Here is a 13,548-nt window from a genome sequence, read left to right as displayed (position 1 = left end):
TCTTTTCCTGAAGGTTAAGAGCTTGATATACAAAAACATGAAAAATTTAAACACACGAAAATATGCCATAAAAGAGGACAACTAAAAGTTTATATCATTATTATCACTCACCAGACAAACACACCTGAGCCTCACTGATGTATTGTGCAACTTAAGAAACACCACAACCCACATCCTTCACACCCCCTCCTTAAGCATTTATGCAGAATAATTCATGCCAGTAGAGTGAACACAGCATACAGTACTTTAATATATTCTTATACCCTGATGAATATTATTCTATTCTATTTTCAACCATATTATGACTCAACTAGTATTATTTAATGTTTTCATAGCTTGATTCTATCACAGTAATGTGAAATATATCAGTATCTTTGTTTATATTCATCAGGTCCGCTCATGTCAATAGTTCAGCCCATTTCAAAGGTTAATAAAAACTAAAACAAAATACCTTTAGAAAAAAACCTTTAGAAGATGTCTTACAGTAATAGCATAAAAGAAAATAATACAGTATTATTATACATGGTTTCTTCATCATGTTTTTTTTGTTTCCGTACATTAAAGAGTCATAGACAGGAAGAAGCCCCTTATCTACAATCTAAACACACATGCTCTAAAATGCTCAATGTGACCTATAGCTTTTTGGAGCCCAAAAAGTTCAAAACATGTTGAACAGTAGGTTTCAATTTGAATCAAAGGCCGAGCTGCTAGTGCCAGTGTATACTTCAGTAAACCTAGTAAAGTGAGATTGGAGAGGGTTTTAACTTTATACCTTTAAAAAAAAAAAAAAAACTGAGACCTTCAGCTATGTATTTATACATAATATAATATATATTTACAACCATTTTAAAAGCACTAGGGTTGGGCTTTCACCATGAAACATGGTTCATTCATTAGTCACACAATATTTCTCTAATTTCAGCTATTTAACTATTTATCTTTCAAAAACAGTATTAAATTATAAATATATTAAATACAGTTAAAACTATATATAACATGCATTTAGTGTGTGTGTGTGTGTGTGTGTGTGTGTGTGTGTGTGTGTGTGAGAACTAGGAGGGTCTTCAAACTCTGTCGGAAGAAAGTTTACTCACCAGATGAACAAGTGTTTTCAGCAGATAGTCTCATTGGATATGACTTGTCCCTTATCAACTGCACAAATGTTTGTTTTGTTCTGTTTGTGCTGGTGGCATCTGATCGGTAAGTTATAAAAACATTTTTATGGCTTAATTTCTTTCCATTAGTCATAGTGCTATTGTTCAAAGTAGAATTTCATGTTGTTCTACATCTTAATTTCACAGATTACAAAAGCAAATCCATTTTTTTGTTTTTGTTTGACTAAATGTCTGTATGAACAACTACAAAAGTCATGGAAAGTCAAAGTCACAAATTAAGCAAGCTTGACTTATCTTATGATCTAAAAATATTCCTTTTTAAAATTATATTAAATATATCCAGCAAATTGAAACTTGTACCTCAAGCTGTAATTAGTTTATCATGTAACTTCATAAACTCATTTTACTATACAGCATATAAAACACCATGAAATTAGTGGTTTACACATATGTCTGTTCAGAGAGTTCACCTTTATTTATTTGTTTTTATTGTATTTAAAAAAAAAAAAAATGTTGTCTCTGCTGCTGTTCTTCAATTCACCTTTACACATTACAAATTGATTTCATGCTTTTTAAACCAACAAAAGTCTTAATCTGAGACCTTTTCATGTTTATCAGGTGTGTTTGGTGAATCCGTGTCAGTGATGGAGGAGATTCTGTCACTCTAAACACTGATCTTACGGAAATACATGAAAATGAAGACATACTGTGGAAATTTGGAGCTGAAAAGATCCTTGTAGCTGAAAACAATGGAGAAGCAGAACATTTCTCCACATATGACGGTCCTGATGGGAGATTCAGTGACAGACTGAAGCTGGACGATCAAACTGGATCTCTGACCATCACAAACATCACAACTCAACATGCTGAACTCTGTCAGCTAGATAATAGTGGAGTGAAACTGTCTTCAAAAACATTCAGTGTTTCTGTCTATGGTGAGTAGAGATGATGCCTCTGTCAAATATTTTCATACTCTTGTTTTATTAAAGGAATTAGGTTCAGCACAAGTTATGTTTAACCCATGGCATTTGTGGCATAATGTTGATTAGCACAAAAAGTAGCACATGTAAGTGTTGTCTTCCACTCAAGCAGTATCTGTACTTCCACACAAGTAATGGAGTTGTGTAGTTTGTCTGCCTCTGCATACAAGGAATGAAAATAACTTCACTTCTGTTAAACATCCCATCTGGATTTGATTTGTAAATTATCTGTACAAATGCATGTCTTTCTAAGATTAATGACAACGACATACTCTGCTAGAAACTTTAGCCCCAAGTTTTGAAAAAAAATAAATAAATAATAGATGTGGTTAAGACTGGGTTTTTTTTGTTTTCTTTTTGCTATTATTGCTGTTGTTAACAGTTCAGACTCGTGCGGAAGAAATCACTTACACTGATCCAAAGTTCTACAAAAGAAATGCACATAAATAAAAACCTGAAAAGCACTGTTTATTGAACTTGTGTCTTTGTTCTGTTGTATTTATTTTCTGCTATCGCTTGTAATTTGGTTATCTGTAGAAAATATTTTTAGCATTGAACCCATAGTAGCAGCCAGACTAATTTTTTCAATTGTTTATTTTCTTAATTATAAAAAAAAAAAAGTGTTTTTGTTGTTGTGAATGTCCCAATTGAGGTACAAGATGTGAATGATGTTCACATTATATATTTTGGTTGCATTTGTGAGTTTAAATAGCATTTAAATAGGTCTATAATATAATTCAATTGCATTTAAATAGGTATATAATATCATAATATCGATATATCGATCAATATACTCCTGTATCGAATCGCAATCGTATCGCATAATTTTTTGAAGTATCAGCAAATATCGTATCGTTGGGTATGAGAATTGATATTGTATAGTATCATGGCGAACCATACGATTTACACCCATAATAATACTTTTATATTTTAAATTAAAAAGGGAGTATTAATTACAAATACAATTATTTTATAGTAAACTTAAAAACAAAATGCTAATATTTACTTATTTTTTATTATGATTTTACATCATTTTCAAACTTAAATTTTAAATGTTTTAATTAGAGTTAAATTTAATCAGTCAATTATTATAAGACATTTGGGCTGTTACCAAATGTCATTGAATACTGATATTTGAAATTAAGTTAAAAATAACAAAAATACTGAAGCCAGCAGGTGGCATCAAGTCTCTGTTAATAAGTGAGTCTATGGAAGCAGAATAATGACAATAGTTTTTGAAACATAAAGCATGCTGAATTCCACAAATCGAAAAAAAGATGCATTGCAATTAAAAACTGACCAAATCAACGGCCCTTGAATAATTAATTTCCATAACAGATTTTATTTGTATCTGATTAATAGATTTTGATATTTGGTATGGAGCAAGCATTTGATGAGTTGACTGACCCACATGGACATTATTTGTCCATGCCTAGCAATGGTCCAAAAGTACTGAAGACATCTGACAAACATATTCGGTCAATTACAACTGTACACCTAAATTATTGTGAATAGCCAAAGGTATGTTTAAGTTTTTATCTAAGTGAATCTTTCAATCACAAAAAATGTAACTGACCCAGCATCATGCTTATCCAAAGAGCTGCGTGAGTCAAGAAGTAAGCAGCCAGTGAGGAGATAAATGTCTCGGAGCATATGACCGCCATGAATTGTGAAAAGGCGTTTGACTGAAGGTGTTCGTATATGTAAAAAGAACCTGTGCTGTGTTTACTTTTCTTCACAATGCTTCCTGTTGCATCAAGATATACTATGTCGTCTTTACATCTTTGGTGGAATATGTCAATGCTTTTCTTTGACCAAATCATCACGCCCTTTGGATGAAGGACCACTTTCTGGATAACCTCATTCGGTTCATCTTTTTTTTCTTCTACCATCATCTGGAGACTGAGAGTTTCATTCTTATGTAATAGAAAGCCAAATAATTTCTTAGTTTAAATAATTCAATTTGTATTTCGACACCTGTGCTAGTTTTCTAACACAGCATACTGGTGGTATAGATAGTAGTAAATGTGTAGAAGTTTAGATGTAAGTAATATCATTTCATCCCTTACATCTTTCTCCTGCTTGTCAATTTTCACTTCCTGTGCAGTGTCTACTGTTACAACTGTCTTCTGTTTTATTAAGTCCTTCTCCCTCATATGTTCTTTTTCGTCTTCCTTTTCAAATGTTGTCATGGTCTTGTGTAACTTCTTCCTACATAACAAACTGTACATATGTTGCTATACTCTGCAAACTACATGTAGCATACTTTGCGTAATGACAATACACTTGAATGTTTTGTACATGCTATTGGATGGGTGATAGTTATGTTTGCCTAGTTTAATTCCACATTTATTTATTAATTAGTAAAATAGTCTAATAAACACTTTAAGGTTTATGGATAGGCTTTATTCCAACATAAAACAAGGATATATATATATACACACACACAAACACATAGATATATAGATATAGATACTGCTGATAAGTTTTAGATAATTTCATACATTGATTAATGACTAATTGTTGCAATTTTTTTATTTCCCATATCAAGATTTCAGAAAATGCAGCAGTTAACCAACAGTAAGGTCATGACAAGAATGTAAGAATGCCTGTTGTTGCTTTGGTAGTTGTCACATCCACTGATACTCTGAGCTCTGGATCAGCTGCTGTCCGTGGTTCTGAAGCTCCACAGCTTCACACCATCATTCCAACTCAAAGAATGACATCAGACCTGCTGCCTCCTTGAAGGGATTGCAAGTTAGATTCCTTAGCCTGATCACTTTCTGGTGATTTTCAATGTAGTTGAGATCCTGTTTTGCATAAATATGCACTGTTATCTCTGTGTTTTTGTGCAGCAAAGTCAAAAGTCAAGACTAAAGACACTAATACACTCTTAACAGACTAAAAATCCAATTGTAACAGGGTTCAATATGATGAAGGACGAGGAAGGCAGGGGTGGCGAGTAAGACAGTTTATTCACTCCAAAAATAATTCAAAGAACAAAACAAAAGGCTGTCGGGCTCTCTGCCTCGACAGTCAATCCGTCACACAACACGCAGGGCTCCGTCTCTCGTGACATTCAGACCCTCTCTCTCCCTCTCCCAGGTCTGCGAGTCGCTTTTCAGCCATATCTCCCCCAATCACTGTAATCAAACACAGGTGTTAGTCATCATTCACTTGACCTCCTTAACACCGCTCGTCTCCACACCCGCTCTCCCGCTGCAGCCTTTCGCCTTCCCACGCCCCCCTCGCCACATACCCCCCCCCCCCCATTTCTAGAGAGGAAGTCGGCCACAGCCATCTGCGCCCCCGGCCTGTGGACCACCTTGAACTTGAAAGGCTGTAAAGCTAGATACCAACGGGTGATCCATGCGTTGGTATCCTTCATACGGTGGAGCCACTGGAGGGGCGCGTGGTCCGAACAGAGAGTGAATTCCCATCCCAGGAGGTAATAACGGAGGGTGAGGACGGCCCACCGAATGGCCAAACACTCTTTTTCAATGGTGCTGTATCTGGTCTCCCTCTTCGAGAGCTTCCGACTCAGATACAGCACCGGCCGTTCCTCTCCTGCGACCACCTGGGACAGGACAGCACCCATCCCCCTGTCCGACGTGTCTGTCTGCAACAGAAAAGGGAGACCAAAGTTAGGAGAGTGTAAGAGCGGCCCGCTGCACATGGCAGCCTTTACCTTGGTTACAGCCTGTTGGCACAGCTCCGTCCACTGGACCGGATCTGGGGCTTCCTTTTTAGTGAGATCAGTCAGCGGGCTGGTGAGCTCCGAATAATTAGGAATAAATCTTCTATAATATCCCGCCAGCCCCAGGAACTGTCTCACCTCCTTTTTGGTCTTGGGACTCGGGCAGGCCTCAAGCGCCGCTGTCTTATCAATTTGGGGACGCACCTGCCCATGTCCCAAGTGGAAGCCCAGATACCGTACCTCCACCCGCCCAATTGCACACTTCCGCGGGTTCGCCGTGAGTCCAGCCACCCGCAGCGATCTCAAGACCGCGCGCAGATGTTCCATATGCCGCTGCCAATCATTACTGTGTATAATGATGTCATCGAGTGGCGTATGCGTTATGTGGTCGGAGGATTCGGTCCATGAGACGCTGGAAGGTGGCGGGAGCCCCGAATAAGCCGAACGGAAGCGTAATAAATTGGTGTAAGCCGAACGGCGTGGTGAAGGCTGTTTTTTCCTTGGATAAGGGCGATAAGGGTATCTGCCAATACCCTTTTGTTAAATCCAGTGTCGAATAAAAGCGAGCCGAACCTAACCGATCAAGCAGCTCGTCAACTCGGGGCATCGGATAAGCGTCGAATTTCGACACTGCATTCACCTTCCTGTAATCGACACAGAACCGGACTGAGCCGTCCGTTTTAGGCACCAAAACTATCGGGCTCGCCCAGTCGTTATGCGATTCTTCTATCACCCCCAAGTCTAGCATGGCCTTTAATTCCTCCTGAACCGCTTTTTTTTGTGTTCGGGTAAACGATAGGGGCGTGCCATTTCCCCGGGGAGCGTTTCGATATGGTGCTGTATGAGGTCCGCGCGACCGGGCAGGGGTGAAAACACATCAGCAAAATCTGCTTGCAACCTGGCTACATCCGTGAGCTGCAGCGGCGAGAGGTGATCTCCCCCAGGGACCAGAGCGAGCGGATGGACTTTGACTGCCGCTTCTGGTCCGAGATCTTCCTCTGCCGAAACGGCCGCTGCTAACTCTACCGATGGCACCTCATTCCAACTCCAGCGTTTTAAGAGATTGAGATGATAGACTTGACATGAATCACCCCTGTCCATTCGCCTTACCTCATAATCGAGATCCCCAACTCGCCGTGTAACCACAAAAGGTCCTTGCCACTTTGCCAGTAATTTCGAGCTAGATGTTGGAAGTAATACAAGCACCTTATCTCCCTGTGCAAATCGACGCTCTCGCGCACCCCTGTTGTACAGCCGGATTTGTCTGTCCTGAGCCTGGAGCAAATTCTCCATAGAGAGTCGCACCAACGTGTGGAGTTTTGCTCGGAGGTCCTTGACATACTGAATTTCACAACGGCTGTTTGAAGGCCCCTCCTCCCAAGCCTCTCTAATGATGTCAAGCACCCCCCGGGGCTGACGACCATAAAGAAGCTCGAACGGGGAAAACCCAGTGGAGGCTTGCGGAACCTCCCGCACCGCGAACAACAGGGGCTCGAGCCACTTATCCCAATTTTTGGCGTCTTCCTTTACAAACTTACGAACCATGGATTTCAACGTGCGATTAAATCATTCCACCAAACCGTCTGTTTGTGGGTGATAGACGCTGGTGCGAATTGATTTAATGCCCAACAGTTCATACAGTTCGTTTAGCATGCGTGACATAAACGCCGTGCCCTGATCAGTGAGAATCTCTTTCGGAATTCCCACTCGGGAGATGATTCGAAACAGCGCATCCGCCACACTCTTCGCAGATATGGTGCGTAACGCCACTGCTTCCGGATATCGTGTTGCATAATCCACCAGAACTAATGCAAAACGATAAAGAATCGGTCCCAGTGGCAGAAGACTGGCCAAGGGATTGGCGGAGAGAGGAGAACTGTGGAGATGGAGCGGCGGCTCCGGTGCTCTCCGCACCGCCCCCTCGTGACACGGATCTGTTCCCCTGGACGAAATTACTCCGCGGAGGAATTCAAGGGGGTGCATTATTACGCGACCTGGGAGCAGGAATAGGGCGAGAGAGAGCAGGAAGGGAAGGAGGGTGGAGAGAGAGAGAGATTATGAAGGGGCTCGCCGACCCCGGGGCACGCAACTAGGTGGTCCTCAGCCAGCTGTATGGCCTGCATCAGCGACGTCGGGCGGTGGCACTGGACCCACTCGGCCGTCCCGCGTGGTAGCCGAGCGATGAACTACTCCAGGACCACCAGATCGACCACTTCCTCGACGTCGCGTTCTTCGGCCATTAGCCACTTGCGGCAAGCGTCCCGGAGCTGTTGGGCCATCACAAATGGCCGACCGTTGTCCCCCAGCTCCACCAATCGAAAGCGTTGCCGGGGTTGTTCGGGGGTACGGCCGACTCGTTGCAGGATGGCCCGCTTGAGATCATCGTAGGTCAGGAGGCTCGCTACAGGCAGCTGTTGGGCTGCCACCTGCGCTTCCCCCGTCAGCAGCGGGATCAGGCGCACTGGCCACTGGGTGCGCGCCCAGCCACACGCCTCCGCTGTTCTCTCAAAGAGATCCACGAACGCCTCTGGGTCGTCCTGTGGACCCATCTTCATCAGCGGAACGTGGGCGATGGAAGGAGCCGCGACAGGGGCGGCCTCCCGACCGAGCAAGCTCCGGAGGACCCGCCGGTCTTCCTCCTGGCCCTGGACCAACAAGCGGAAACGATCCTCCTGCTCTAGCTTGAGGTCCACCAGGGCCTGATGTTGAAGACCAGCGAGTGACTTCACCAGCTCCGCAAGCGGCGTGGGTTGCGCTGGCTGCATGGCGGCGTGCCGGCTTCCTCGTCTCGGGTTTCGGCACCAGTGTAACAGGGTTCAATATGATGAAGGACGAGGAAGGCAGGGGTGGCGAGTAAGACAGTTTATTTACTCCAAAAATAATTCAAAGAAACAAAACAAAAGGCTGTCGGGCTCTCTGCCTCGACAGTCAATCCGTCACACAACACGCAGGGCTCCGTCTCTCGTGACATTCAGACCCTCTCTCTCCCTCTCCCAGGTCTGCGAGGCGCTTTTCAGCCATCTCTCCCCCAATCACTGTAATCAAACACAGGTGTTAGTCATCATTCACTTGACCTCTTTAACACCGCTCGTCTCCACACCTGCTCTCCCGTTGCAGCCTTTCGCCTTCCCACGCCCCCCTCGCCACACCAATCTTCTATTAATTTTTTTTTTTTTTTTTTTTTTTGCTCTATATCTACATTGTTATAATACAAACAGTAAGAATGTCACACACAAGGCAGAGTCAATACATAAGATAAGAGTAAAGGAGAAATACCAAAGTGTTAAGCCAAACATAAAACATAAAAACAGTCAAGATCTAAACTTATTTGTCATCTCAAAGCCAGCCAAACATATAAAACAGTAAAAATGAACAACAACAAAATGTATAATTTTCTGCGATAGGTACAGATACACACACTGTAAAACCCAACAAGTTAGGGTAACTCAAAAGTTTGAGGAAACTGATTGCCTTAAAACATTTAAGTTTTTTAAAACTAATAGTGATGAGTACTCTGAACTTATTTCAGTTGAGTTCACTAAAATAAGATATACATTGCAGTTAAGTAATTAAGTGATTAATTAAGTGCTGATTGAGCATTAGTGATGAACACCTGCTGTTAACAAACAGAATCACTGACAGAAAGAGAAACACAAGAACTACTACTGACTTTAGACACATGCTTAGATGAAATCAACTGAAATAAAATACATTAAATCTCAAGATCTGATTAAACAACCCCACAAACAGCATCACCAGCTCCAATTATTAATAACCAGACTGACTTTATTTCTGTCAGACATCTACAGAAGATCTTATTGAGAATTAACTAAGGTTTAGATGTTGATTTATTGTTTCATTTGAAGTAACCATGTTAGAGATCAGTGTCTGCTTTAGTTGGGCTCTTGAGCCACTCCTTTGTTGCCTTGGCCGTTTGTTTTGGGTCATTGTCATGCGGGAATACCCATCCACGACCCATTTTCAATGCCCTGGCTGGCTTCAATGCCCTAGCCCTGATGGTACATGGCGTCCGTCATCCCTTTGATGCGGTGCAGTTGTCCTCTCCCCTTAGCAGAAAAACACCCCCAAAGCATAATGTTTCCCCCTCCATGTTTGACGGTGGGGATGGTGTTCTTGGGGTCATAGGCAGCATTCCTCCTCCTCCAAACACGGCGAGTTGAGTTGATGCCAAAGAGCTGGATTTTGGTCTCATCTGACCACAACACTTTCACCCAGTTCTCCTCTGAATCATTGGCAAACTTCAGACGGGCCTGTACACTTCAGCAGGGGGACCTTGGGGCGCTGCAGGATTCCAGTTCTTCAAGGCGTAGTGTGTTACCAATTATTTTTTTGGTGACTATGGTCCCAGCTGCCTTGAGATCATTGACAAGATCATCCCGTGTAGTTCTGGGCTGATTCCTCACCGTTCTCATGATCACTGAAACTCCACGAGTTGAGATCTTGCATGGAACCCCAGACCGAGGGAGATTGACAGTTATTTTATGTTTCTTCCATTTGCGAATAATCGCACCAACTGTTGTCCCCACTGTATTTGTGTTTTCAATGCAATGATTTCTGAATCAAACCACATAAATCACAAAAATGTTGCCAACTTGCAGATCTTAATCAGATTTTTAAAATTTTTTTTTTTTTGTAGGCAAAATGATTCAGTGCTCATAGTATCTTACCTGATCACTGTGTTGCGTCCTGGGGTGTATTCCCAAAAGCAGGTTATGTGATATACTCAGGTATGTTTGAGGATAAGTGAGCGGATAACCTCAGGTTTCGGTTCCAAAATCGGAGGTTACTTTCAGGGTATGTAAGTAACCATAGCAACTTGCTCTCTGAAGATAACCTGCTCCGGAGTAGGTTATGTTCCAGGGTTAGTTCACTTCAGCGCTATCAGAGCATGTATGATCTACTGACGAGCCTTCAGTGGGCGTAACAGATAGCGCACAATATTATATATTACAATACAGTTATGTATATCGCCTACTATATATATATATATATATATATTGTGACACGTGTCCCGAGCCGTCATCAGCGTCGCCCTGGCAACAAACGGTACACACCTGCACCCCGCATCAACGGCAGACCGGTCACACCTGGAGCTCATCAGAAGCCACCCTTTTTAAGCCACATTTCACGCACACTCTGGTGAGTTCCAAGGAAGCCTCCTGCCTAATGTTGTTCTCTCTCTCCTCTTCAAACAGAAGACAGCGTGTGACCGGACCCCGCCGTAGCACAGAGCACCGCACCGACCCACCACTTCAGAAGCACGAAAGGATTGACTGGGAACACTGCACGGAGCACCGCACACCGAACTCACCATTTGTCACAAAAAAATCCTCCGGGGTTTTCTTGACTTTAAACAGTCTTAGTGTCGTGTGTGATTCACCCCCGCCACACTGGTGGAGAATGCGGGCAGGACGGTGAGGAATCGCCGACAATTCACCCCTTTTCTCACGTGGACTAAATTGTGTTTTTTTTTTTTTTTTTTTTCTTTCTAGGCGGCCGCTCCTCCCCTCCCCAGCATGGAAGAACTCCTCAAGCATCTCACGGAGGTGAGCATCCGCCAGCAACAAATAATGGAGCAAGTGGCCTCTCGACAAGGCACAACAGAGCGGGAACTCGCCGAGCTCCGTTTCGCCGCCGCCCAGCGCCTCCCGCTCCCCGATCCCCGAGTGCGGGCGACCCAACTCCTCCCTAAAATGACTGTCCACGACGACCCGGAACACTTCCTACAAATGTTCGAGGCCGTCGCGCTTCGGGAAGATTGGCCGCCGGAGGAATGGGCCCGGATCGTCGCTCCCCTTTTGACCGGTGAGGCACAGCGAGCTTACTTCGCCTTACCTCCGGAGCAGGTCGACTCGTATGAAGAATTAAGGAAGGAGATCTTAGCCAGGGTGGGTCTGTCCCCGATCTGTGCGGCCCAACTCTTCCAGGACTGGGAGTACAAGCCCCGCCTACCGGTCCGCGCCCATGCGGCCGAACTCTCGCGACTGGCCCGACATTGGCTCCTCGTCGGGAACCCCACGGCCAGTCAAGTGGCTGAGAGGGTCGTCGTGGACAGACTTCTCCGAGCGCTACCCCGTCCCCTTCGGCAAGCCGCCGGGATGCGCAACCCCCTAACCATCGGGGAAGTCGTCGAGGCCATCGAACTGGCGGATGCCACCCTTCATCGAGAGGCGGGGGAGCGAATGCCGCCTTTTCCCCGGAGGGTGGTCCAGGAGCGACGCACGCCGGAGGGCACCCCGCGACCGGTAAACAGGCCAGCGGTTCCCGGCCCCCGGGATGAGCCCATGCCCACCGAACCCCCCTGCTCTCCAAACCGGGCTTGGCTGACAGGCTGCACCCTGCACCAGGAACCACCCTTTGCCGACCCCCAGACGGAGGTACGGATTAATGGACGCCCAATCCCCACCCTCCTGGATTCAGGCAGCACCGTAAGCCTTATACACCCGGCCGTCCTGCCCCCACGGGCCGAATCCAAGGCCCTCCTATCCGTAACCTGCGTCCATGGGGACACGCGGCAGGTACCCGCTCGGCGGGTCAACATCTCGGCGGCCCAGGGAACCTGGCCCGTGGAAGTGGGGATTATTAAGGACCTGCGCATCCCAGTCCTCCTCGGGAGAGACTGGCCGGGTTTCGATCGCTCCCTAGCCGCCCGCCAGCCTGTCAGCCCTGCCGGGAACCGCCGTCACCGGAAACCCAGAAGCCGTCTCCGCCGTCGCCCCGTGTTGCTGGCATCTGACAGCGCCCGAGACGGTGAGTCCCCCTCTCAAAATACTAACCTGTACTATGATGTGTTCCAACAGGTAACGGGAGGGGGATCATTCGCAAAAGAGCAACACGGGGATGACCGTCTAAAACACTGTTGGGCGCAAGTGCGAGTGATCGAGGGGAAAGAGGCCCTGCCAGCGCCGCACCCGATCCCCCACTTTCGTATCCAAAATGGCCTGCTTTACTGTGTCGCGCAGCGGAGGGGGGAGGAAAAGTCACTACTAGTAGTCCCAAAAGCCAAGACGGAGGTTGTAATGGAGTTAGCCCACGCCCACCCGATGGCCGGCCACCTCGGAGTGCAGAACACCACCCAGCGGATCAGGGACCGTTTCCACTGGCCAGGCCTGGAGGCCGATGTGAGACGGTTCTGTCAAGCCTGTCCGACCTGCCAACGGACCTCTCCGAGGACTCCTCCCCCCAGCCCGCTGATTCCACTACCCATCATCGAGGTGCCCTTCGAGCGCATCGGGATGGACCTGATAGGGCCTTTGCCAAAGTCCGCCCGAGGCCACGAACACATCCTGGTGATTGTCGATTATGCCACCCGGTACCCGGAAGTGATCCCCCTCCGTAAGGCCACCTCCAAGGCCGTCGCCCAGGAGCTGTTCCTCCTGAGTAGCCGAGTCGGCATCCCAGCGGAGATACTGACTGACCAAGGCACGCCGTTCATGTCCCGGCTAATGGCGGATCTCTGTCGACTCCTAAAGGTCAAGCAGCTCCGGACCACGGTATACCACCCACAGACGGACGGATTGGTAGAAAGATTCAACCAAACCCTCAAGCAGATGCTCCGCCGTGTGGCCGCCGAGGACAAGCGCGACTGGGACCGGATGTTGCCCTATGTGCTTTTCGGGATCCGGGAGGTTCCCCAGGCCTCCACTGGTTTTACCCCCTTCGAGCTACTATTCGGTCGCCAACCTCGAGGGCTCCTGGACATCGCGAGGGAGGCGTGGGAGCAACAGCCGGCCCC

This window comes from Onychostoma macrolepis, chromosome 22 (assembly GCF_012432095.1).
Source record: "Onychostoma macrolepis isolate SWU-2019 chromosome 22, ASM1243209v1, whole genome shotgun sequence".
Taxonomy (NCBI): domain Eukaryota; kingdom Metazoa; phylum Chordata; class Actinopteri; order Cypriniformes; family Cyprinidae; genus Onychostoma; species Onychostoma macrolepis.
This window is presented reverse-complemented; position numbering follows the sequence as displayed.